Source organism: Falco punctatus, assembly GCF_963210335.1.
Source record: "Falco punctatus genome assembly, chromosome: 8".
NCBI classification, from domain to species: Eukaryota; Metazoa; Chordata; class Aves; order Falconiformes; family Falconidae; genus Falco; species Falco punctatus.
Window position 1 is genome coordinate 29,847,012 of NC_137588.1, and position 26,452 is coordinate 29,873,463.

Here is a 26,452-nt window from a genome sequence, read left to right on the forward strand (position 1 = left end):
CTGGCAGAGGCAGCTGCAAGAATGACACTTCTGGGAAACTGTGCAGACGTGACAGGCTGTGTGCGTTTCGAAGAAGCTTCTGTCCTTCTGCTAAGACAGGTAATGAATGGCATGTATATTCCTAGTTCATAGTGAATGCACATTCAAATGGTTTGCTTTTCATTTCACGAGCAGTAATTTCAATGTATGTAGTCAGGTGAATAAGGTCCTCTTCTGGCACGTTTCAGTTTGTGTTTAAAGTTGAGTAAGATCTTGCATGTAGTCTGAAATGAAAGGCATGCTTCCAGGCCATTTTTGTGGTAAATAGAAGTACTACCTCCCTTGCTGATGTAGCATGGAAGTATCCTTTTGTAATCAGGGAAAAACCTTAGAAAAAGTTTATGGCAATTAGCTCAATATTCACAATCTAATATAGATTAAACCTGGCAAGAATTATTTTTTTTTTTTGGGGGGGTGTGTGTGTGTGTGTGTCGGGGGAGCGGGAAGTAAAGTAAAGTAGAAAGAAGACTCTATCAGGAAATTAGCACTGATGTTACACTTTGGGTATATTTTGGAGAGAGGAAAAATAAAATAAGACATAATCAACATGTAGACTGCAGGAAGATGGCACCTGCCTCAAGGAACTTACCACTGAAGCTTTAAACAAGAGACAACACATACATGGAGGCAGATAGGAATCAGCTGCATATCATCCCAATGAGTATTGTCTCATTGTCTGCCCACAGTTGTGATTTCCCCCAGGTAACAGGGCTACTTTAAAAAAAAACAAGAAAGAATGTATTATGCCAAAAATGTTCCCCATTCTCAAATTCTGAGCCAGCATTGCATGTGACATTGTGAATTTATTAAATATCACAGTGATTAATGGTATTCTATAGATACGAGGTGCCTTCAGACTTGGTGCAACTTCACTGACCCTGGAGCTTGTACAGCTGTTTCAATCAGGGCAGAACTGATCATGTACTACTTCCCACCTGGACTTAAACCAGACATCATAAAGATAGGAGTTGCATGAAACATGATTTTAGGCCTCTATCTCCTAGTGATCATCCCACATGTAATTATGTTCTTCATTCTAAAAGAGAAGCATATTTAAATGTGATTTTTTTTCTGGTAGCTTCTACCTGTGAGTATCCTTTGGAATACTCAAATGGGGCTTTTAATTTAACATGAGGATCTATGAGGATTTAAAGAAAGAAATCCTATAGACACAAACAGAACAGAATGGAGCATGCCCCACTGTTTTTTCAACGATTTTCTTTAAATAGCTTCTTTAATAAAAAATTTGAGTCTTCTTTTAGAACTATAGCAAACATTTTTAAAGCCAGATTTGTGCCTTTTGAGGTTAGTCTAGCTTCCAGATTCTTCCATTGACCTAACAGAAGTGGGACAGATCCCAGATTACCAAATCTGGACCTGGTGGTATGTCACTTCTATAATTTTGAGAGCTTTTTTAAAAAAATTGTGATTAAAAAACCTTCTTTCCTTAGTCTGTAACATTTTTGAATGTATCCTCTATATCCACACACGCTACAGCAATGTATAGTAAGTATACGTTGTCATATATCTTTATATCCCTACTTGGTTTCATTCCCATCAAGTTGTACAAGAGCAGGAGAGACCAGAGGAAAGAGCTGCACTTTGACCCCTTGTTCATATTTAGGTTCTTTTATGTATCCCAAATGTCAGTCATTCTGTCTTCTATTTAATCTTGGACACCTATGGAAGATTAAGAGAGGGCAGTTCAATGAGCAGAGCGGGAGAGAGAAGGATGGATGAGCTACAGCAGTCAGATAATGTAAAAGCCGACTCAAAGTTCTCAAAAAACTCCAGCCGTTGCCAGCCATCATCCTTCTTACAAAAAGGAGGAGTTTCCAATCAGGCTTAAAAATCACCATCTTCTAAAGGATTGACATGTATGAATTCTAGAATGGAAAACTGTCCTTCCTAACTCCATAACTGCTCTGCATTAATCCTTCAATTTGTCCTTATTTTCATTTTAAAAATGTTCTTGGCCAACAGTCTGGATGTACATATGTTTGTATCTATATGGCAAGAATTTAGAACGTATCTAATTTTAACTTTTTGCCAGCTTCTCTTTTTGGTCCATCCCAAACCCTCTTATTCTAACCCACCTCCCAAGCTGCCCAGTCATCTTTCCCCAGTAAAGCAACCTGGGAATACAAGTGGGCTTTGTTTTCTGGCGATCAAAGACTTGGTTTGTTCCTACTTTTGGTAACTAAAGCCCCCCTCTCCATTGCATGGTGCTCTTCAGTAGTAGGTGCAATGAAACTCCTCTCAGCACTAAATTATCCACCTGCACGGGGTAAGGTTGCACTGCCGTGCCAGCACAGGCTGTGTGCATGCCGTGGGGAGAGGAGGAAATTTCTTTGGATGAGATAGTAGTCTTTGACCAAAGAAAAAGTTACAGTGTTGGTGGCTGGCAAACCAACCTGTTGCCTTGCAGTCCTCCCCAAGCTATCTGAATGGAATAAATGGGATTTAGGGGTGCATGGGGAGCCACTTGTCACCCTCAAATATCAGCTTTCTAATGCCATACAAAAACAAACAAACAAAAAGTGCAAACTTTCAGACAGAAGGCACTCAAATTTGGAGCAGATTTTTAGGATTACAGTTGTAGTACTGGGCCTGGGGTCCAGCCAGGCTGCTTTGCACAGGCTAGGAGAGGACGGTTTCTGAGTGGCATAAAGCTCATTTTCCACTTGCCCGGACCTGGACTGCGTGTTGGGCAAATCCGCTGGCAAATGTTAACACTGCCCAAGGGACTGAAAGTGAAGCTGGGGGCTGATGTGGCATGCGGTTGCCATGGTACTGGCCATAATCCTGCCGGAGTCAGATACCCTGATGATATGGCTAGTTTCAGCTTGCTTTTGGGTGCAAGGCGGTGACCATCCCCGGCAGCATCTGGTTGTATTTTAAACTTTTGATAAATTCCATAGCCAAAGAAATCAAAACAAATCAAGTAACAAGCTCAGTCTGGCCAAAGCCCAAGTTAAAACTGCTGCGTTTCTCATTGCTATTACCGATAACGCAAAAGCGAAGATATTTGGGGTGGGAGCAGAGCGCTAGCTGGAGATTCTTTTTCCTCTCCTCGTAGTCTCGGTCCCAAAACACGACGATGCGAACAGATTTTGGTGCCCGGTGGGGCTGGTTGCTGCGCTGAGGGAGCAGGCTCTGACGGACGCCTCTCCCGCCGGGGATGCTCCGCGGGCTGCAGCCGCCCGTGTGCCGGCGCCCCGCCGGGCTGGCCTCGCCTGCCGAGCTGCTCTGGGGCCCTGCCGCCCCCGGCCCGGGGCGGGGAGGGGGGCGCTGGAAAATAGCGCAAACTCCCAGGGGAAAAAAAAAAAAACACAACAAACAACAAAAACAACACACCACCAAAGTTGGAGGAAAACCACTCCCGGCTCCATCCCCGCCTCTGCGCGGGTGCATCTGCACAAGGCCAAACTTCTGTTGTTTGGGGGAGGAGGGGGGCGGCTCCCCCCGAGGGGGGGGCGGGGGTCGGGGGTTTCGTTGCAGATGCGCCCCAGCTGAGAGGGCAGACGGTGGTCGGCGGCCCCGCTCCGCAGGGCATCCCACCCCGGCTGCGGGAAAGCCCCGCACTCAAAATGGTGCGGGTCAGCCAGGCGAGGGGGTGATCCGGGATGAAAGGGGATGGGGGAGAGGATCCGAAGCGGTCCGCTGCTCCCGCGCCGAAAGGGTCGGAAGGGTTTAGTTTCCCTTTTTTTTTTTCTCTCTTTTTTTAAAGGCGGGAGGGGGGGCGCGGGGGAGGGAATAGAAAACAGACCCTGCAGCCAGCTCTCTTGTGTCAGGGCTTGAAAGCGCTCCAGCGTCTTCCCAGTAGATTGCCCAACTTCAACCTGTGTGTGTGTGTGTGTGTATAGACATATATAAAAGTATGTATATGTGTACGCGCCGTGTCCCGCCGCCGGGCCGGGCCGGGGGGCAGCAGGAGCCGCCCTGCAGCCGCGGCACCCCGCCCCCCCACCCCCAAACTGCCCCCGGCCCGCTCCCCCCCTCGCCGCCCGCCTCCGCGGAGCTGCTCCGCAGCAGCAGCAGCCGGGAGCACCGCGCCGCCGCCGGGATTCGCGGCAGCTTTTGGCGAGGAACGGAGCGGAGCGGGGGGGAGAGGCACAAAAGGGAAGGACGGAGGGAAAGTCCCTCCCACGCCCCCCTCCCCCAAGTTTATGATGGGGGTCCGGAGGAGCAGCTCTGCTCCGCAGCAACCGCTCGCCTGCTGAAAACTTGCTGCTCCGCTTTTTGGGTAAAGTTGATGCTTATTGTGTCTTTTCATTGTGCTTTTTATTAATTTTTTTTCCCCCCTTCTCTTCTCCCGCTTGTGTCGGAGGTGCCCTGCGCCGGGGTGGGCTGAGGGTGGGTAGGATTTTGCGAGGGGCTCTCCTCGCAGCTGGTGCTCGAGGGGGGCCCTGTCCCGTGTATCGGCGCCCTGTATCCCCCCTCCCCGTCCCCGCAGGTGAGTAGGGAGCCGGCGGCCGGTGTCCCCTCCCGGCCCGGACCCCGCCAGGACCGGGCTCTGGGCCGTGCCCCTACGGCCATTGTTTTTCCCGGGGGCTGCGGTGACAGTCCCAGCCCCGAGCTGCTGCCGGGACCGCCTTGCCCCGGCTCCCGGAGGGCAGCCGGGCTCCCCAAAGCCAGCCATGAGTTCGCTTTTTTTTTTTTTTTTTTTTTTTTTTCAAATGAAGTTGCCCCCCCTCAACCCCTTCCCGGGAGGGGCAATCTTTCGACAAGTATATTTGCTGAGGAATTTAAAAAATTCCTTGCTGCAACTTGATCCCTGTGTGATGAGGAGCGGCTTGGAGAGACCCGGACTCCAATCCTATTAAGGACTTAGAGAGTTGAGAGTTTTTCCCCCGGACTCGGTGGCTTTAAAACAATCAGGGAGGAGGGGAGGGAGATGGGCTCGTCGAGATGCCTTTTCTGCCTCAAGTGATTGCCATCATTTCCTGGGAAACCTGACTTCTCCAGCGCCGGGGTTTAGGATGGTTTATCAGTGGTCCTGCCCTGGCCCTGCTGCCGGCTTTTCTGACGGTTACGGGATTTTTTTTTTCTATGTATTTCTAGACATGTATTGAATTTTACTTTGCTAACCTGCAGCCTGCGCTTCAGAACTTCCCGGGCCGTTGCGCGGGTGCGGTGGCGCTGCGCGGTGCGCGTAAATCCGTGCGCCCCCCGCGGGGCCGCCTTGGCCTCCCGCTGCCTGTGTGCGGGTGGGTGAGTGTCCGGGCGTGGGGGGCTACCTACAGCTGCACACACACACACACACGGTTTCATACAGCTCTGGGTGCTGGAAACCTGTATGCTCGTCTTTGTGCGTGCAGAAATTAGCATTTTATTGGTGTATCATGTTCATATTTTTGCAGCCGCAGAGAAAAGGAGTAGTTGTAAAACTTTGTCCGCCCCCTGCCAACCCCCTTCGCTTTTCAATTTTATTTTATTTTTTTGCAACCAAGGCTCTTGGGATGTACAAGAATTTGAAAGTAAACGTTTGACTAGCATGCTGCATAAAACAGCATTAAAACAAATATTGTATTGGCATTCACTGTGGAGTTGGTGCCAAAAAAGTAAAGTAAATAAGCCATGAAATTCAAAATATACAGCAGTGGAATAGACTGATTTGTTATAAGACTTGCTGATTTGATCTGTTTGTTCTAGCTACCTTGCTTTAAAAAAAAAAAAAGTTTGGGTTTTTTTTACTTCTGAAACCTAATTCACTTAACTACACTAGAAAAGAAACTACATTCACCTGGAAGAGAGGATCCTGCTAAATAATTGTTTATGCTCCTGGGATGTTTGAAATGCATGGTAATTGCTGCATACAGCAGCTACAGTTGGTGAATTGGTTTGGTTCAACTTTTCTGATGGGTGGATATGGTAATTTGTATGTTGGCTGGAACTTCAGGAAATGTTGACACCTGTCAAACTTTGAATTGCAATAAAAATGTCATATTGAACGCTATTGCAAAACTGACAACTTTAAAGAAGTGAATGAAATTCATTATGGCTTTTCCACTGTAAACAACTCTTGGAAATTTGTCAGTTGATTGAAAACATGACCTATCCGTAGCACTGAAAAGTGCCTGATCCACTGGAGATGAACTGTTAGTCTGTGGGTATGGGTATATCCAAGCCTCTGGTGTATATTTGTGAAAGAGCTAATCTTTAAAGCAAGGTGAGGTAAGATTCACTTGATCTTGAATGTTGTTATTGCTTAAAGTACGCGACTTTGAAGTGCCCAGAAATGTAACTGCTGTTCTTCAAAGGAAAACAGATCTCGAGGGCTGTTTCCAACTTCCTTTCAATGTCTTTTTTTTTTTTTTTTTTTTTTTCTTTTTTGAGTGTGTCAGAGGGGATGAATACAGATGGACAAATGCTGTTTGTGTTAGGTCATTCATTTAGAGAAAAATTAGAGCTATAGAAGAATTTGTACTGGGTGCATATGCTAGCATAAATCTAGTGTAATTTCATTGAAGCTATGCCAGTTTATGTTCTATAAAAGAAAACGGAACTTGATCTCAGATATCCAATACACAGCAGCCTGCGTGCCCTAATGTCATACTGAAGTCACATTTAGAAAAGATAGCCTTTTTGAGGTATATATATAATGACCAGGATTTTTGGCGTTGTTTTGAGAAACAGATTAAACTTGTATGGCAGAGAACCATTCTTTACCATGGTTTCTGTGATTCTAATGATCTTGAAGGTTTATACCACAACTTCCCTTTCAGTGGCACTTTTGTGTAGAGGCTGTACAGGCTTTGGGACTATGTGCTCAGCTGTATAGGGGAAGGGTTACGTGGTCACTACAGCACTGTATAACTTGAAAATGTTTTTGATGATCCTGATACTTTATTTCTGTTTAGAGAGTGAGATTTTTTTCTGTTGAGTTTTCCAGTCCTCTGGCCCCATCTTTTTTGTTTAAGGATATGGTAGAACATCTGACCTGGTATCAATAGCATCATCCTCTTTCTTGGCTTGTAAGTGTGGAGGACACTTGGTTAACTGCCTCCCCCTGGTTTTGGTGGCCTACTGTAAGCCAGTTGTTTGCCCCGTAGTCTGAAAGGTACACAGATACTTCATGCTTTTGTACTCTGAGAAGTGCTCTGTTCATAGTGAAGTTTCCAGTGCAGATTAGCGAAGGCAGTGGATTCAGTAAGCAGTCACCAAAATCTGTATGTATTTGTGCAGCAAACACCTATCTATTGCTCCATCACAAAGCCTCCACTTAATAATCTGGCCAAGGATTTCAAGGCAGCAAGTTTTTTTCAAAGAAGCTACTTAGGAACATTAGATGTGACTATAGCATCAAACTAATTAGTTGACACTCCATTTCTATGAAGCTTCCAGGGCTTTATAGAAATGCAATATTTGCACTTCTCACTTGCTGCTGAGGCATTGAGGTTAAGCAGTCTCTGCTTTTTGTCTGCTTTTTTACTGATGGGAAAGATTCCAGGGCATTGTTCGAGAGCTGTACAACCCCCTTATATACCTGGGTAAATATTTTAAACAGTTGCGCATTTGGACAACTTGCCACAAAGCATTAAGTGGTATTTAGGGTTTGCTTCAGCTCTGTTGCCAGGGCCCTTTTAAAGAAAACCAAAACAACAGGAGGTATTTGGGAATTAATTAAAACAACACTAAATAAAATAATAGTAAAGAATGAATCCTAGTATGAATGATGGCAAGAAAGCATTGTGTTCAAAGGTAAATAACACACGTGTGCTTGTGTGTCTCTAAGTATGTGTACACGCATATGCATGTATGCATGTAATATGTAAGGTTCTTGATCCATGTATACAGCAGATCCCATATACATGCATCTTCTAGAAATTAACTGGCATTTGGTGTACAAGTAATGAGAATTGGATCTTGCACGGTAATCATGGTAGTTGAAGAGGCAAAACTGCAGGTTTCCCTTGTGGACAAGTGAGTGGAATGGAAATACTGAGTAAGCGGGTCTAATTTTCTGCAGGCCAGTTTCAGCTGGGAGCGAATTCGGGTCAGGTGGGTATAGTCTGGGAGAGGCTACAGAATTTATCTTCGTTCACGCTCATCTTCTGTAAAACCGCACCCCATACCCTTTAACTTCTTGTAAACAAAACAAAACCAAATACACAAAAACTGAAATACGCTGCACGAAGGGAACAGGAAAGTTGTCCTGGAATTCAAAAGTTCAGAGCTGTAAAAATTGTTTGCGATTTGTGAATATGAAGTACCACTGAGAAGAAGCCTTGGTGCCTGGAAGTGGACACCCAAATTAGAAAACATTTGAAAACAGGCTCCTTTGGGGCCCTGCTGTAATGAGTGGAAGCGTTTCTGGTACTGTCATGGGCACGGCTGCCCAAATACATTAGTTACTGGTGAATCTTTTCTCATCGTTTCACGATTATTTGCGATTGGCTGTCACCTTACTGCCTTCATAAATATTCCAAGAGGAAACAATACAAATTAGAACTCTAGGTACCAGGATCTTTGTACGGGATGTATTTCTTTTTACTTTCTAAGTGTTCTTTTTCATATGAAAAGAGTTTAGCAGCTTTATCCTTATTCAAGCCTTTTCTTTTTGTATCTGCTGGGAGAAAAACCATTAATTTTGAGGAATGGTGAGAGTAAGCCTTGAGCTGCCTTTGACATTTTAGTTTAACTTGAATAGGTTAATTTTCTTTTTTTTTTTTTTTTTTTTTTTTTTTTTTTTTTAAGAAAACAAGTTGGTGGGAAGTGTGTTTTAACTGTGAGCGCCCGATTTCGACCATTAGCATAAGAAAAAAAGTTTTAGTGCATTTACTATTGTATTGAATGAAGAGTTCCAACAGTCAGAGAAAAGAAAGTAAAAGGCTGTAAAGAAATGATGGTCTATTCAGATTATTCAGCAGCCCAAAGCTCTGGTCATCTGCCTCTGAAATCTGTGATCGGGATATCACTTTTATCTTCCTGTGCCTTTCTCTCGCCTTTTTCACATGTTCACTTTTGTCAAGGTTTATTGATCACGTTTTCTTCTCTGCAAATCTGTGGAAAATTTAATGAAGCAAAAACAACAGAGAAATAAAAGGAACTTTTTATTCATTAGCACTAAATTGAATTTTGTTCTATAGTCACTACCCTCTTGCCTCCCATGTGTGTCATTGTGTCACTCCTGCAGCACTTACAGTACATACAGTGGGGATGGCTGCATTATTCATTCTTTTCCAGGGAAAAGTTTGTTTAATGTTGTGATCTTATGGCAGATACAGCCCTGCTGCTTGTCTCCTCTTCTTTGCCCTCCTGACATTCAGTTTCTTGACTGTGATGCTTCTGCTGCTAAATACCTTAAAGTGTGTATTCCGCAGAGCATTTACCTTTCCAAGAACGAAATGCATTTGCTGCCTAGCAATTAAACCCAAATTTAAATGATTGCAGATTAGTAGTAGTTATTTACAATCCTGATTGTTTTGGTGCTATGATCCTTGTTCATTACACATCTGCTTTGCCGTGGTGCTGCCCCAGAGCGCTTTGTGATGCAAATGCTTTTGTTAACTTACAAATAGTTTCAGTATCTAGATCATCTCAGGTGACATATTTAAGTCTCTTCTTTTTTCCCAGATGGACTTAAAAAGCTGTAATTAAATGTGGCTTCCAGTATGATTAAGCTTTGCTAACATTTTCCATGGAACGATTTACTTGAACTCTGGCACTTTCTGATCCTGTCACTGGAAGATTTTTCAATAAAGGCCCTTTTTAACATTAATTTCATTTCATTTAGTGCAGCGTGTAAGTGTAGGGAAATGAGTTCAAATGGAGTGTATATCTGCCTGAGAGATTTCTTGGGTGTTTCTTGATTCCAAAGAACTTTACAGCTACTCTATGTTAAATGCTAAGGTGTAAATCCCAGGGGAAGGAAAACCACAGAGTTCTGTAGAATCGTCCCAAATACTCTCATAATGAGCAGTGCCATCAATGCTGATACTTTTAAGGAATGAGCTAAAAGCCACAAAAGGGCATCCATACTTGTGCTTGCAGTTTCAGCTACAGTGATGGCACGTCCGTTACTGCGTCTGTTTCTCTGTGCAGAGTGACTCCGTTCTGCAGGAATACACACCTGCGATCTCAGACTGCCTCTAAATCTAGAGAAAGGACTTTGTGCCCAGCAGAATGAACCCTGCTGGGAAAATCTGGGCTCCTGTTGTTAGAAGACTTTTTTTTTTTTTTTTTATCTCCTGTGAAATGTGGGATTTTACTGTAGATAATTCATTCAAACGAAACTAATGAGATCTCTCCAGAGGAACCTGCCTTCTCTGGGATGTTCTGCTGCACAGTGGAAGCCAGTGGGTCCAACCCTTCGGTGATGAGCACCCTGCAGTCCCTGCCATGAGATGCCAAGTACCTGCGGCGGGGACCTGCTGGTCCTCCCCCGGCTCTGCAAGGGACAGTCAGCTGCACAGCTTCATTCCTGCAGTAGCAGCGGAAAAACTTCCAGTGTTACAAATGCAGTTCAGATGAGTAGGAGATGCTGTAATATCACAGAGCTGTGGCTTATATTCATCACTGGGAGACTGAAATATTGAGTCTCTGGAAGTTAAATCCTTTTTTTTCTTTGAATGTCCTATATATTTAGTGATTATATTCTCTTCAAGCAAGTGGATCACCTGGATGTTGTCTAGCACTGTGTTAAGCAGTTTGGTTCTGTTACTAGAATTCATTTAAAACCCCTTGAAAACATCCCACCAATTTATTTATTTATTTATTCATTTTCCCAGCTCGGAAAGTAGCATCCCTAGCTAAAAATCAGTATATTGCTCCCCTCCATCCTGACCTGTGGAGTCCTATTAGAGCCCCTTTTATCATACCTTCATTAAAAGCAAGGTCTGTTGATTGCGATGGTGTTAAAAGAGCATCAGTTCCCAACACCAAGATAGCTCCTTTTCAGAGCAGTCCTCAGCAATGCCTCTTTGTGCAGTGGACAATGCAATAAGTCAGACAGGACCTTCTGAGCCACCTCTGTAAGGAACTGTAAGGGCTGCTGAAGTACACTTGTGTTAAGTTGAATTGATTGAAATTTAATGGCTGTTAGTAGCTATGAATGGTAATGATTTTCTAGAGTATCTTCACTATGCTTGACATTAATAACTGGAGAGCGTGTATGTGTGATGCTAGTGTGTTAGTCATTTTTAAAGATGCTTTCTCCCAGCCCTCTTTCCCATAATTTAGTTGTTTGGATGCTTCAGAAAAAAAATCTTGGGCTTCGAAGAGCACGTACATCTTGTCAACATAATTTTGTGCTCATGATTTTTATTTTTTCCAATTCCAACATAAATCAGACTACAATATAGTGAGAGTGATGAATTTGTTTTACATGCCATCATGAATTAATGTTATGCAAATAGAAGCTTTACAGGTGCCATGATTTACTTAATAATTTCAAGTTCTAATATTTAAGTTCATTCATTATGTTTGAGTAAAAAAAAACCACAGCATGTTCATATTTTTAAACGTGAAATGTGAGATTTGTGTGCATTTGCTGTGTATAGTTGCTGTGTAAGCACATTTGATGGCTAAGAAAGAATCAATCAGTGTTTGCATTCGGCATCTTATTCCTGTAGATGTTAGAGAGACATTTCAAAGAGAATAATCAAATATTTGCGTGTAAGGAGAGGAAGATGCTGGTAGAACGTTATTCAAGGATATAAAGAAGCAAGAGACTGCCAAAGTAAAGTTTTTCAGCCTTCAAAAATTGAGCGGAATGGCGCAGTTTTCTATGCAAAGTGGCCTTTATTTCATCCCAAACAGACCTGCTGTCTTTGCCGTACGGTGAGGACAAGCCGAGGAGCTGGCAGGAGCTATAGGCGTCCTGGGTCAAAGGTGAATACGAATGTGATCGCAGGGTTTTCAGGCTTTGATATCATTTTTAGTGTGCTTCCCAAAGGCTAAGGACAAGGGGGAAAAAGTTTGACACATAAATACATCTTGAATCTCTGAAGATAAGAATAGATTTTGACTTTATTTCTCAAAAAATTGAGGTCACTGTGGTCTGATGACAAGCTGAAAGCCCATCATTCAATTTTTTCTTTCTCTTACTTTTTCTCTCTTTTTTTTTTTTTTACTTCTTTCCCCAAATGAACAAAGAGAAGCTTATTTTTGATACATTGTACACATTGAGTTAGTGACAGGATATTCAGGTTTTGAAGCTTATGGCCCCAGGGTCAAGGTTTAGCATCAACATCTGGGCCTCCCTGCCCAGGCAGTAAGAATGTTACTGGCTATGCCGCAAAAGAACCAAACGTCTTAAATTTGGTAATGTACATGAATTCAAAGTGAAGCTTTACAACATGCATTTGCTCCACAAAACAGGACCATGTGTTTCCATGATTGCTGCAGCCATAATCATGGGAGTAGGCTCAAGAATTGGTCTTTGACCTCTTCAAGCCCAGGGTACCACTGGCCAGGGAGCGGAGTGGTACTTGGCTTTCAGTAATTTTGACAACTTCTTCTTTCACTGTGTGTGCTCTTGAAGATCTCTGAGGAGAAATTCATCCTGATGCGCCATTTAAACCAAGGATTTAGCTGGGTGTTAAAGAGCCATTTGGGAAGTAGTGCACAGTGTATGCACCCTGATCAAGTTAATTATGTTGCTTTGGCAACCACAGCTTTGGTATTTCCTGACTAAGGTTCGTTGATGGAGTCATATTCCAATATCTGGCATCACCAACACTAAAACGTCTTGCAAAATCAGGTCAGTTTTGTCAAAAAAGTGGCAGGAAAAAAAGGAGATGGGGATTTTTCTGACCATGTTAATTCCTTTTTTTTTTTTTTTTTTTTTACAGGTTTTGTGCTGAAATAAGTGTTGATTTAGAATTTAAATGTATAATTCCATTGTAGGCAATACAGCAGCAATCCAATTGATTTTCCAGTACGCTCCAAGTGATTGTTTTACATTCCTTTTGTGGAGAATTTCAGCATTTTGGAGTTTTGTTCCAACTCACAATAATTCAGGTTTGGAAATCTTGAATTCCTTCAGAAACTGCACTATCTGTATGCCCAATTTGGTTCTTCCTTTCTCAGAACTGTAAGGGAATACAGGGCTGAGTATAGTACATGTGCTACCAAACCATGCCTGTGGCTAATTTTTTTGCCTTTGATTTATTGTGTGTGGTGTTGGGTCTTTTTGCCATTTTTTTTTTTTTTAAAGAAAAGGCAATCAAGGGGAAAACATTGCCCATATTGGGGTTGCATTGTCTCAGCAAAGCCTGCACCTAAAAAGTGAGCCTGCTGCAGCACTCTTAATCTTTATTTTCTGTTTGAGAAAAAGTTCCTACTTCTGCATTTTACTCCAAAGCTTCTAGCAGGGCTTGCTAAAATTTAAACCATGCGTTCAACTTATTCTGAGAAATTCACTGGTGCTGGAGGTGAGTTCATTCCTCTGGGACAAAGCACACGGGGGGAGATGGGCGGCGAAAGGCAGGCCTGGATCTGTGTCAAGCGGACGGGGATGAAACGGGGCAGTGCTGGAGGTTGCACCGTTCTTCAGGAGCGTGCAAGGTGAGGGATCCTCCTCCTTTGCTTTCCAGAGGGCATTTCCAGTGGTGCAGATGGCAGGGGGATCTTTGCCAAGGCATTCGTTTCCTTTAATCTTTTCCCAGGGTAAAGATACCCAAGAGCCAGATGCCATCTAAGCTGTTGAAGGTGGGAGATGAGCAGGGCTTTTTTGGTGCGGGGAACTCGCAGACAGTAAGCCAGCGTCACTCTCTGCTGCCTTTTCTGGGCTAGCCTGTTTCAGGTCATCCCGGGCACTTCCGCACCAGCTGATGGTTTGCCAGGAAGTACTGTCTCCAATTAGGTTGGACATTTTTTGTGCATTGGGTGCAGTCAGATGACAACACACTCCAGCTGTCAGGCTGAAGGAAGGGGGCACAAAATAACTTGGGATCAGCAGCCCTGATCATTTTGGTGTCTTTCTCCTTTGCTATTGAAGATGCAACTTTGCAGCCTAAGGGGACCTCCTGGCTTCACCCCAATCCCCCCTCCCATTGCTGCATGTGCAATAACCAGCATGTTCGTGGGGTTTACCTGGAGCAGATCTTCTTAGTGTGGTGTAGGACCCTCTGGAAGAAGGCAACCACTCAGGATGTCCTCTTCAAAGTGGCTTTTCCCTCCTTTCCTTGGTTGCTCTCTTCTCCTGGCATGGTGCGGCTGAGGGGCTGTCACCCTGGGGCAGGCTGGCTGGCTGTTAGCCCTCCTGTAATGAAGGAGGAGCAGTTGGGTTTTTTGCTGTTTTTTTTTTCCCTTCTTGTTACATGTTGTTAGTTGCTAGGATGAGGTCTGTGCTTCTCGTGCACTGAACAGCATGCTGCCTTCTGGGTGTACTAAATCACACATCCCCATGAACCTCCCGTGTAGGCTGGACTGGGAGCTGTGGTGCAGCAGTTCAAACAAAGTGCAGTGCTGCAGGTGCTCTTTTGCTGGCTGATTGCTGCAAACGTCACGCCTCTCCTCGACTTAACATCTATGCTATTTCAACATCTTATGTGAGCTAATGAAGTCTAGGCATCACCCGTTTCTCCTTCTCTCCCTGGAGGTTACAGATTTCCAGACACCCTTGAGATGGAGTTTTAAGGTCATCTATGGCATTTTTAGGTCACAGAACTGCAGCACCCTGTCTTCCTGCCAGCTAACCAAATGACTAATTAGTTCTTATATCACTGCAGTTACCTTTTTCCCTAGCTTTGGTTCAGCTCTGCAGGACGAAGCCTAGGGGGTGATACCTGAGAATTATTTGATTGGAAACTTAACAGTAGATATGAACAAGAGACACCATATGAGCAAGCATTGGTGCCTGTGTTTGTCTGTGTGCCTCAATTCATCGATGTATATTAAGCATCTGTCAAAGCACAGTGTTTAAAACCAGCCTTCCTATAAGGCTTCCTATGATTATGGCAGTGAGATATCAAATACATAGCACTTTTAATTCCATCGTAATGTGGGTTATTTCCACAATATATATTATATATATATATTTAACAAAGGCAGTTGTGTATGTATATTTTAGTTTGTTTTAGTGTGTGTGCATTTTTGCATCAGGGCACTTTACCATGCAACCTCTAAAATGCTCATAAATAGGGACCTGGGCAGTGCAAACCTTTGTGTGTGTTGCAGCCACATTAACCCACTTTATTTCCCACTTTTCTCAGGTGTTGATGGCATCTGGTTGCGACAGATGCTTTCTGATAAAGCCTTCAGATCAACGTGCCTTTGGAGACATCAGTGCTCTGTGTTGGTACTTGCAGACTGATGTATCCAAATACTCTTCTTTAATTGTCTTATTAAGTAGAGAATTAAGCTCTGTGCTTTGACTGTTTTGGTGCCAGTGATTCTTATTTCAAGCTTTGGCACGGCACCGCGTTGTGTTTTAAAGAGACAGCATCACTTTAATGATGTGGGAATTGAGTTGGAGGATAAAAATCCGCTGAGAAAATGGCTGACTGAGAGTACGGTACGTAAAATCTGATTTTATGTTCTTCCCTTCAGACTATTAGGTGGGGGGTTTAGTTCAAATGCCTGCGATGATTTAAAAAATAAAAAGCAGAAATTCTTACTGCTGCCAGACCACAGGCTCCTCAGCGCCAGACTTGCCGACAAATGTCACATGTTGCTGTATGTTTTGAAAGCATACCATGTGTTATTCTTTAGCTGTCTCCGTCCTCCCCCAGCTATATCATCTCCTCCCTAGCCGATCTCACAGAAAAACTCTTAATGAAATAAACTTTCTCCTCCTGCGGAGACCCAGGAATGTGTTCCCTCGTACCTGTCACTCCACGCGAAGATCTCTGTCTGCAAAGTTGCAGAAGTGATTTTAACTCGGCTTCATGTAACTCTGCCTCTCATGCGTTAAATCGGGCACTTCTGACACTGATATTGCAGCTTATGTTGTGTGTTAGGATCAAGAGCTCACAAATGACTAAACATATGGTTAAAACTTTTTTTTTTTTATGGAATATAATATGTTTCAGTTTAACTCAGCTGTGGGTCTAGATAACGAACGTTTCCCATTAGAATCATTGCGTTTCCAGAAACATTTTTTTACTCCTTCTTTTCTACTGTCTTGGATTAGTGTTTCCTCCAGCTAATGACAGGATCGGGCAGGCAAACTAGATTAGAGCATAGTGTAAATAGTATGAGCTGAAAATGCTGGCATCTCACTTTATTGCCTACAAGGTTAAGCGGTTTACTGTGAGGTCGCAAGAAGTAAACTAAAAGCAAACAGGCAGATTAATCCAGATCTCTTGGGTCCTTCCTATGGTGAGAGCAGCTCCCAGAGGATTTGCCTCTCAAATGTTCTTTGAACCCCCTGATCCTCTTGCCCGTCCCCCCTGCCGCAGCGATGCAGAGCTTTCCCAATGATGGCCAAACTGCGTACAGGCGGGAGGTCGGAGTGCGGCCACCCATCGGGTACCTGGGTGTCATTCCGGCAGCCAGGCCACGGGATGCCGCTCCTCCTCCTGATCTGTGGTGCCAGGATGAATGTGGCACGCAGAAGAAGAGGGAGCAAAGGCAGCCTGGTGCTGCCGCTGCCAGGGATGGCAAAGGCTGCTTTGCATTAGAGCTGCTCCCCAGGGCTGCCTTCCGCAGGAGGTCTGCTCCTGATTTCAGCAGGGACAGGAGGCAGCCAGTGCTTTCACTCGACATCTCTATCAAGTTTGCCACACCAAAAAACCCACAATGTGGGAAAGCCTGCTGCCTGGGTTTGTGCAGAAAAGAGCGCTCATGTCTGATAAGCCAGAAACTGTTGGGGAGTTATGTTAAAATAAAGGATAGATAGTGAAGGCTGGGAAGACCAGAGCAGTCAGTATGAGTAATCATACATGCATACATACATGTGTTTGCTGCAGGTACATTCTAGACCTCTGCTGAAAATTCACCATATTCCCTTTGTATTCCTTCTATTTTTCCTTTCTTTCTCTCGTTTTCTTCTTTTTATTTTTTTTTTTTTATGCAAGCAGCCGCATCCAGCTGTACCTTGTCATTGCAGGTGGTGCTCCCACCAGCCTGGGACCTTAGATGCTGGATGTGCCAACTGATGTCCTGCTATGCAACCATGCTGGCCATGCTGGGGACTGGATAGGTCTGCATACTTAGTCTATTTGAAAGCCTAGATTTGAATCCATGTTGAAAGTCTGGATCCCAGCCTGTGTCTTGGGTGTCAGGCTTGGAGCTCTTTCTGCAGTAGAAATGAATGATTTATTGGTTTTCTCTGAAAACCAGACAATAATGGAAAGTTTGTGTTTCACATTGAGGTGTAATTATGAGTGTGATGCTTGAATGATGAGGTGTACAGTGTTGAGGAAAAAAGTTGGCCCTATCCCATGTAAGTGCAGAGTTTCCACCAGGCCACATCACTGTCAGTCTGACAAGTACCGCTGTGACTGGGACCTCCATCCTCACCAGTTCCTTGTGTTTACGGGGGAGCTTCAGAACTCAGACTGGGCTCAGCAACCAGCTGTACTGTAGTGGCAGAAAAATTCCTGGGATGTGGCAAGTGCCTGTGCTGGGCTCACCAGCCTAAGGAAGAGCAAGTGCTGTATCCTGTGCAGCTGCTAGGTTGTGTGTATGGGGAGGAAAAAGAAGATCCTCATCTCCTGCTGGGGATATCACAGGGGAGACTGCTGGAGAACAGGGGGCAGACTGGACTACAGCATGTGTATGGGGAGCCATGTGGTATCCAGGTAAAGGAGTGACGGAGAGCCATGAGAAAGCAGGTGGAATGATGCCTCTACTCACAAAACTACTTGTTAATTTTTAAGTGACTTTTTTTTTCCCTCCCCCCACTTCAGGACCAAGTTGCATTGATTGTAGCAAAGCTATAAAACTGCTCCATCTTAGGCTAGTGCTGCTCACTGAGACAAGGTGAGGGGGGATTTGGCCCATATTTGAGGCTAGGTCAGTTTTTGTCCTAGTGGCTAACAGATGTGTCTAAGAAAGTGTTTTAGCCTCTGTCAGGGTACAGCTTTGCAAACGTGCAGTCAGGTGGCACTGGTTGCCTTTATCAGTAATTTGAAGGGCTCTCAAGAAAAGATTCTGGTCTGTTGCCATCCAAATTAAGCCTTCCTCCTTCAGGAGAGCTTGTGGAGGAAGGTGGAAGGTACAATTCCCAGGCATCCAGAGTCCTCAGAGATAAGTTTTAAGATGAGGAGTTGGAGCAGGGAACTGTTGCTCATATGGACTTGTTGCCTACATCTAGCAGCAGAGTTGGATGAGGAGTTAGTTCAGCTGCTGATAACACTAACCCACCTTTAGCATCTCACAAGCTGGTTTTAAGCTTTCTGGAGTCATTTAAAAGTGTTGGCCCTGTCTCATCTTCTGGAGAAATCCCAGAGATGCAGTTTCCCAGATGTAGAATTGCAGAATGGTTTGGATTGGAAGAGAACTTAAAGATCATCTAGTTCCACCCTTCCTGCCCTGGCAGGGACTCCTTCCACTAGACCAGGTTGCTCAAAGCCCCATCCAGCCTGGCCTTGAACACTTCCAGGGATGGGGCATCCATAACACTGGGAAACCTGTTCCAGTGCCTCACCACCCTCACAGGGAAGAATTTCTTCCTTATATCTTATCTGAATATACCCTCTTCCAGTTTAAAGCCGTTACACATTTTCCTGTCACTACATGTCCTTGCCAAAAAGTCCCTTTCCAGCTTTCTTGTAGGCCCCCTTTAGGTACTGGAAGGCTGCTATGAGGTCTGCCTGCAGCCTTCTCTTCTCCAGGCTGAACCACCCCAACTGTCTCAGCCTGTCTTCACAAGAGATGTGCTCCAACCCCCTGATCATCTTCGTGGCCCTCTTCTGGACTCTCTCCAACATGCACATGTCCTTCTTATGCTGGGGACACTGGAGCTGAATGTAGTACTCCCAGGTGGGGTCTCACAAGGGCAGAGGAGGGGGAGAGTCACCTACCCTGACCTGCTGGCCGCGCTTCTTTTGATGCAGCCCAGGATTTGGCTGGCTTACTGGGCTGCAAGTGCACATTGCTGGGCCATGTTGAGCTTCTCATCAACCAGCACCCCCAAGTCCTTCTCCTCGGGGCTGCTGTCAATCCATTTGCTGCCCAGCCTCTACCAGTGCTTGGGATTGCCCTGACCCAGGTGCATGACCTTGCACTTGGCCTGTTGAACTCCATGAGGTTCACACAGACCCACCTATCAAGCTTGTCAAGGTCCCTCTGGATGGCATCACACCCCTCCAGCATGTCAGCCGCACCACACAGCTTGGTCTTGTCTGCAGACTTGCTGAGGGTGCACTGGATCCCACTGTTTGTGTTGCCGACAAAGATGTTAAACAGCGCCATTCCCAATACCGACCCCTGAGGAATGGCCACTCATCGCTGGTCTCCACTAGGACATCAAGCCATTGACCACAACTTTTTGAGTGCAGCCATCCAGTCAATTTAGAGACAAGGATGTCATGTGGGACAGTGTCAAATGCTTTGCACAAGTCCAGGTAGATTGTATCTGTCGCTTTTCCCTTACCCACCAGTGCTGTAACGCCATCGTAGAAGACCACCAAATTTGTCAGGCACAATTTGCCCTTAGTGAAGGCATGTTGGCTGTCACCAATCACCTCCTTATTTTCCGTGCGCATAGTTTCAAGGAGGATCTGCTCCATGATCTTGCTGGGCATAGAGACGAGACTAACCAGCCTGTAGTTCCCCAGGTTTTCCTTTTTTCCTTTTTTGAAAATGGAGGTTGTGTTCCTGCTGTTCCAGTCAGTGGGAACTTCACTGAACTGCCACAACTTCTCAAATATGATGGATAGTGGCTCAACCACTTCCTCTGCCAGTTCTCCCAGGACCTGTGGATGCATCTCATCAGGTCCCATAGACTTGTGCACCTTCAGGTTCATTAGATGGTCTTGAATCTGATCTGCAGTGGGTGGTTCTTCATTCTCCCAGTCCCTGCCTTTGCCTTCAGTGACTTGGGTGGTGTGGTTGGAGCACTTGCTGGTGAAGACTGAGGCAAAAAAGTCATTGAGTACCTCAGTCTTTTCCATGTGCCCGGTAACCAGGTCTTCCGTTCCCTTCTGGAGAGGGCCTACCTTTTCCCTAGTCTTCCTTTTATCACAGATATATCTATAGAAGCTTTTCTTGTTGCCCTTGGTGTCCCTGGCCAGATATAATTCTATCAGGGCTTTAGCTTTCCTAACCTGATCCCTGGCTGCTTGGACAATTCCTCTGTATTCGTCCCAGGCTACCTGTCCTTGCTTCCACCCTCCACAGGCTTCCTTTTTGTGGTCTTCTCACTGAAGAGACTCTAAGGTGCAATGCTGCATGTTGCCCTCTCCTCCCTGCTGCCCTGGGTTGCTGTGAGTAAGGATGTGGTGTAGGACTATTTGGGCCATATTTGCATCACCAAAGGCATGAAGTTCTGAGTCAGTATCTAACATCTCTTTCTAGAGACAGGAGAATGGGTGACCTGTTGTTTCCACAAGACAGGCATATACAGACTTGACTTAGTCCCTTGGAAATATCTATAAATGTTGCAGTTCAGACACCTTCATCAAGGGAGCATGGCTGGTTTTTATAGCACAGGTTCATAACAAAAGGTTAGTGAGTGATGACTACTTTGTGAGATCAAGTGTGACCAAGAGGGCTTTCTTCCAACCTTGTGTGTTATTGTTTCCCTCTCCTGTGGACCCTTGTGACCTGTTTATACTAATGTGCTAGACACGTGGAGCTATGCCTTGAAACCATCCAGAGCTTGTGCTGGAGCCGAATGGTCACTTACCCTGCAGCCCTCCATAGACAAGGGATACGCACGTTCTGCAGCGTGCCCTGTCTGCATACAAGTATGCAGGGGCTGTTCAAGATAACCGCTATAAACTGGAAATGTCCACCGGGTTTGGGACTTGCCTTGCTGTGACAGACCTTTCCTCAGTAACGTAGTCCTGGTGGCACGTGAGAAGCTATCTGAACCTGATTGCCTTTGTTTATGAAAGAGCTGGTTCTAAGTTTGATTATTTCCCATGGGGCTTCTCAAAAAGCAATGCTTTCCCTGCCCTTTTCTTACCTGACAGAGCCTTTCCTGTGGTCTGCAAAGATCACCTTCTCTTTCAGGTCATTTGTGAGACACCTGTGTTACGGCTCCAGTTGGTAGCAATGTCTGTGTGGATTATTTTAGGCAGAAGAACTGTTGCATTATTATGCGGAAAGTTCGTGGTCTGTGTTTTTAAGGAGGATCTTTGCCTTAAATTCATTGATCTTTAGTGGAACAGCCAGTGTCGTATAGAAGAGGAGGCTGGAATGTGAGATTATCTGCTCTCTGCTCTGCTAGACCTGTGGGTGCAAAACCACGTTTAGCTCACAGCCAGCCACGACATGTACTGCCTCTTGGCTCGGGTGTAGCTAAGGGACATGAAGGACTCCCAAAGAGACAGACTCCCAGACAGCCTGCTGGCAGCTGGCGTAAATACTGTTGGGGAAAGAAGGGACATAAGACACCAAACCTGTAGGAAACCAGTCGTCATTAGCTCTGCAGCCCATCAGACAACTTGCATTCTTTTAACTTTTTATTATGGCAAAAGTGACTAGAATAAAAATAGTCTAGGTGCCAAGGGGATAAACAGTGAATTGAAAGGATTAAAGTCTGAACATTTTATTGCTTTTAGAAAGATGTTATTAGATTTACTAGCTTAAGTTAAATTTACATGACTGAATTACTTAACTTAGTAATGAGTTGGGGGGGAGGACGACGACACACCATCTGTTTAGGTGTTTTAGAAGGACTTAATCCAGAATATATCATAACTCTTTAGGCTGTTATGGAAGGGTAGAGCAGCTATCCTTTCTGTCATAAGCTAAACGGATGCTGACTGAGCGTTTGAGTCTTCTTCCAGAAGTCAGCATGACCTGCACATTGTGTAGGAATTGATAGCAACTACAGTGGGTAAGATAGCAAGGGAACTATTCCTAATGTTATGTTATATGCCAGCTGTGATATTTTAGATTATTTCACTTTTCATAAGGTCTTGAGACACTTTAAGATAACTTAGGGTTTTTTTAACATATAAAAGTCTTTGTTTCCTGAAGGTAGTTCACGGCAAACCAATGGCTGATAGTGGCAATTGTTTGAGGTCACCTGCAATAAACTTCTCTCACAATATGCATCAACATAGTCAAGTCCAGCCAAGCTCCTGCCCTTTATAAGGGTTCAGGATTGCTGGAGGTTTGCGTGCTGGCTTCCCCTGAATCCACAGTGCTTGTGTGTGGCTCTTTTCCCCGCTCCGTCCCCCCTGCCCCCAGCTCCTCACACAGCACACTTGCATGTTGGACAGAGTCCAAATTTCCTCCCTCCTGGGGATTCCTTTGCTGTTAATTTAAGTGATGGCAAATGCAAACTTCTTGCCAGAGCTTGCTGTGTGTTTTTGGATGCTTTTTTTAGCTGTTCCCTGCGGGATCAGCTTTTGTCCTTCTCCACCATACTCTCTGCTGTTGGGAGAGGGGCCTTGAGCTGGAGCTGACCGGTCCCACCTGGCTCTGAATGTGTCTCTGACACGGCTTCAGTACCTAAGTGTCTGTCACCGTTTTCAAAGACTTTGGTTTTGTTTCTGTCTGTACAAAGCTGGGCTTACAGTAATGTGAGTGTATATGTAATCTTTATCTTAATAGCAGAATGAATCATTCATGCCTGTAATAGAGTGTATCTAAGTTCCTATTAGATGGTTGTCTGCAGCACTGTGACTTGGTGATTTCAGATGCTGAATGGAAGTTAAATTTAGGGGGGGAAATGACTATTTTTAATAGGTATGCAAAACAGCTTTTCTCTTCAAAAAGTCATGTTGTGAAGACATGGTGTTAACATGAGACAGAGAGAATGTGTGGAAGATGAGTGAGTGCCCATCTGCTCTGAGTCCGAACTGGAGATTTAAGGGATATCTTCTCAAACTGGGGACGTGCAGATAGATCAGACCTTGGTCTGGAAAAGCACTCAGTGGCCAGTCTCCTTCCAGGTAGACCAGCAGCAGTCAGGAGTGTGTGCTAGCTGGGAAAGCTGAAGGGCAGCTTTTCTGTTTGAAGCCATCTGTGTCTTTGCTCACCTCCCTCCAAGGGATCTGTCCTTGTTACCGGAGGGGGGTTTGGCACCGGGTGCTGAGCTCTGCTGCCTGGGGTTATTCTCAAGGGCCTTTGTCCTGCTGCGAGGCTTGTGCTTGCACAGCTAAGGGCCGGTTCAGTTGTGGTTTTGCTCCCCTCACAGTTATTTTCAGCTGTCCTCCTCTTACTTGTTCTGGCAATTTTGTTGGAGGAACCATGCAGCAGGACTTGTTCACAGGGAGGGGAAGAACAGCACCGGCTTTATGAAGATGCAGGTGTTGGAGGAATGTCATCTGTTAATGCTTCATTCTGTACAGGGCTTCTGCGGTGTACTGCATTTTCTGTGACCATCCAGGCTGTTCATAAAAGCAAAGTATTTGGCTTAGCACAGAGGTATGTAACCCCAATCAGCGCATAGGTGGGAACCCCTTGGTGCAGTCTCTTCTTTCTTGGTGGGCTGAAAGTCTCTGGTGGAAGAGGTGGTGCATAGAAATGCTCTCTGATGGCACCTGGTAGGCAAGTGGAAATGATCGTGAGGGATTGCTCCAGCATGGCCTCCTGGATGTAGGCTTGAGACTTGGGGCAGCATGGCAGGCAGACTTGGCGTTTGGCAAAGGTTACAGGTGACTTGTGGAGAGCACGCAAACAGCAGCACAACGCTTCAAAATGGGATTCAAATAAGAAAAGCACCTATACTATCTGGGGGGAAAAACAGAGGAGTAGACATCAGGAAGAAGTATCTACTGGGATACCAGTGTCCTTGGGAATAGATGGCTGACTATGAAGAGGGTGCAAATTTGCTGCTTTTAGTAACCTAAAAAGATCCAAAGAGTGTTTGGGTGCTCATCCTGCAGTGAGGAGACAGCTGGGACTGAGGACGTAGCACTGGTAACTGCAGGAACCGTAATGCATTCAGGTCTGCTTCGCTCCATTACAAACAGAGATTGACAAATTGGAGAGAGTTCAGGAGGAAAAAAAAGTAACAAGAGAGCTTGAGGGATTGACTTATGAGAGAAGACCGAAAGAGCTGAATATGGATAACTTGGCTAAAGGATGACAAATGGGGTGGTTGAGATATAAATCTACAAATATCTGAAGGGTGTAAACACCAAGGCTATGAAGAATTATTTAGAGTGGTACAATGGGGTGTAACTAGAAGTAATGGGATGAAATTTAAGGGAAGGCAAATTTCAGTTGAATAATGGGAGAAGCTTTTTGACAGTGTGATGTATTAGGCCATGGGATACTCTTCCAGCAGTAGTCCTATTGCTCACTACTTAGGGCACAACCCTGTTTATTAAGAAGCCAGAGTTTTCCAGAGTCTGTATTAAGGACAGTTTCAAATCATGCCTTTTGGTTTTTATGTGTTTGATGCAGAGGCATGCAAACCATACACCAAAACTGCCATGCCCCTCAGCACGTGCACCAGGTCTGGGTGTGATGTAGCGGTTCCTGGTGTTGTGGCGGTGGAGGAGAGGGCACAGGTCCAAGCAGCCCCTCAAGCCGCAGCTCAGCCCAGACAGCCCTGCTGGCATGGAAAGTTCAGCCAGGTCGGTAGTGTCCACTCTTTGATCAGGACCTCCTTTTACCTCCCGCACTTCTCCCCATCCAGGCATTTGTAGTATTACCATTTCGGGGTTAGTTCAGTTACGGTCTCTGGAATAGACATCAAAGTTACACTGCAGCTCTGTGTAAAAACCAAGAAATCTCCCACTTTGCTTCAAAGAAATCAGGACAAACAAGATCCCATTGATGCACATGGTCTATGGTCTTTTATAAATCTACAATACTGTACCTTAACTTTTTCTTTAGAAACTCCCATTTCTTCTCCTGCTTTTCACTTCACTTGAAATGCAAACTAAGGTCAAAGGATCACTTTCCTACTGGCAGAACACACTGCATTGTCTGTCATTTTAAAATGTCCTCCACAGTAACTGAGGAAAGGTTCATTTCTTTACTCTTTATGCTTAAGAGTCACTCTCTTGAATGCATTTTGTTTTTCCTTATCTTGAAGAGCTAAATTAGAAAATTAGGTAAACTAGCTGTGTAAATCAAGTTAGGGCATCTCAACTAAAATGGTAGTTTATCTTTGGCAGGGGGAAGATGGCAGATTCATGTAATTAGAGAAACAAATGCAGCTGTAGCACTTTGCATACACTGGCAACTCAGCTATTCTGTTGAAGAGAGGGAGGACAGAAAACTTTAAAGCATTGGCATGCTTGGAGCATAAATGAGACAAGAGCTGAAAGTGTCTTTTATAATTGTTCTTAAATGTGTTTTGTATTGCTTGTGCTGTCCTTGAAGAGGTCTATGTCTGTATGCTTCAGGGAAATTTCTGAATTATATCCTTTCTCAGTCTGTGAGAAGAAAGAACCACTGAAGGGTTTCATTCTCTTCTGGATGGGGATGAATATTTTCTTTGCTGAAAAATGCAGTTTTGGTCTCCTCAGAACTGGATTAATTTGGTGAATGCTTTTCATAGGGAATTTTGTATGTGGGGAAATGTCAAAACAATTGTGTCTTCATTGCAGTCCTTCCCATCGCTGAGGGCTGTGGTGAGAGCACGCTTCTGGATAGGAGAGCTTTGCTTTGAACTGCTTTTCATATCCAGATCAAGGTGGATGTGTGCTCAGGCCCCCTCGTCTCAGGAGAGCAGCATAACCACTAAGCTACCTCAAGTTTGCCACCTTAATCTTAAGTGGTTTCCATTCAGCAGAAATAAATCATTTATGTCAGTATGACTCCAGAATTATTTTAAAAAAATTGTTCGGTTTCACTGCTGTGAGGGAATATAAATTATTCTCCCTACCTTATTTCTGAAGCCATTTTAAAAAGGAATTTTAATTATGCAGCTGGGGGTCACTAATAGCATTTCCAGGAGACATTGTTGGTTTGTGGGTTGTTTTTTTTCTCGAGTTTGATTCATGACACTATTGCACCTCTATTAGTAGACTTGGGCCCTACCTATTTACAAGGCAGATTTTCCAGCCATCCAGTCCTCATAAAGAGCATGGGGCAAATGCGGTCAGGTTTCTTTTAACTACTGTTGCAAACATCTCTGAACCCCGTTAGTGAAGTATGTCTTTGCAAAGCCATGGCCTGGAGCACACCAAGGGAAGTTTCTGGGGGTCATGAACAAGGGCTTGTGGGAAAGGGGGCCTCAGAATAAACTATAGAAAGTTGTGGGGTCACCATAGCAGTCCAGGCCACTTTCTTTGGTGATGAAGGTGTTGAGGCATCCTTGCAAAATGTCAATGTGTGCCTGCAGCTTCCTGTCCTTCCTCTACCCCTTGCAGGTGTCTGTACCACCCAGTTCCCAGGCTGGTATTTTAGAGCTAATCCTTCATAAGCAGGGCCGAATTATGAC

General features: G+C 44.7%; 1 protein-coding gene across 3 annotated transcripts in view; it reads left to right on the forward strand.

Annotated features, from left to right (window-relative positions):
* The first annotated feature begins 457 nt into the window (after positions 1–457).
* The window catches only part of GLI2 (GLI family zinc finger 2), a 207,703-nt gene continuing 181,708 nt past the window's right edge, over positions 458–26,452 (forward strand). For 2 of the 3 annotated variants that reach the window (XM_080399555.1, XM_080399557.1), the window contains exon 1: positions 458–4,285. The gene's annotated coding sequence lies outside the window, so the exon portion shown is untranslated. The other variant, XM_080399556.1, reaches the window with a different exon arrangement.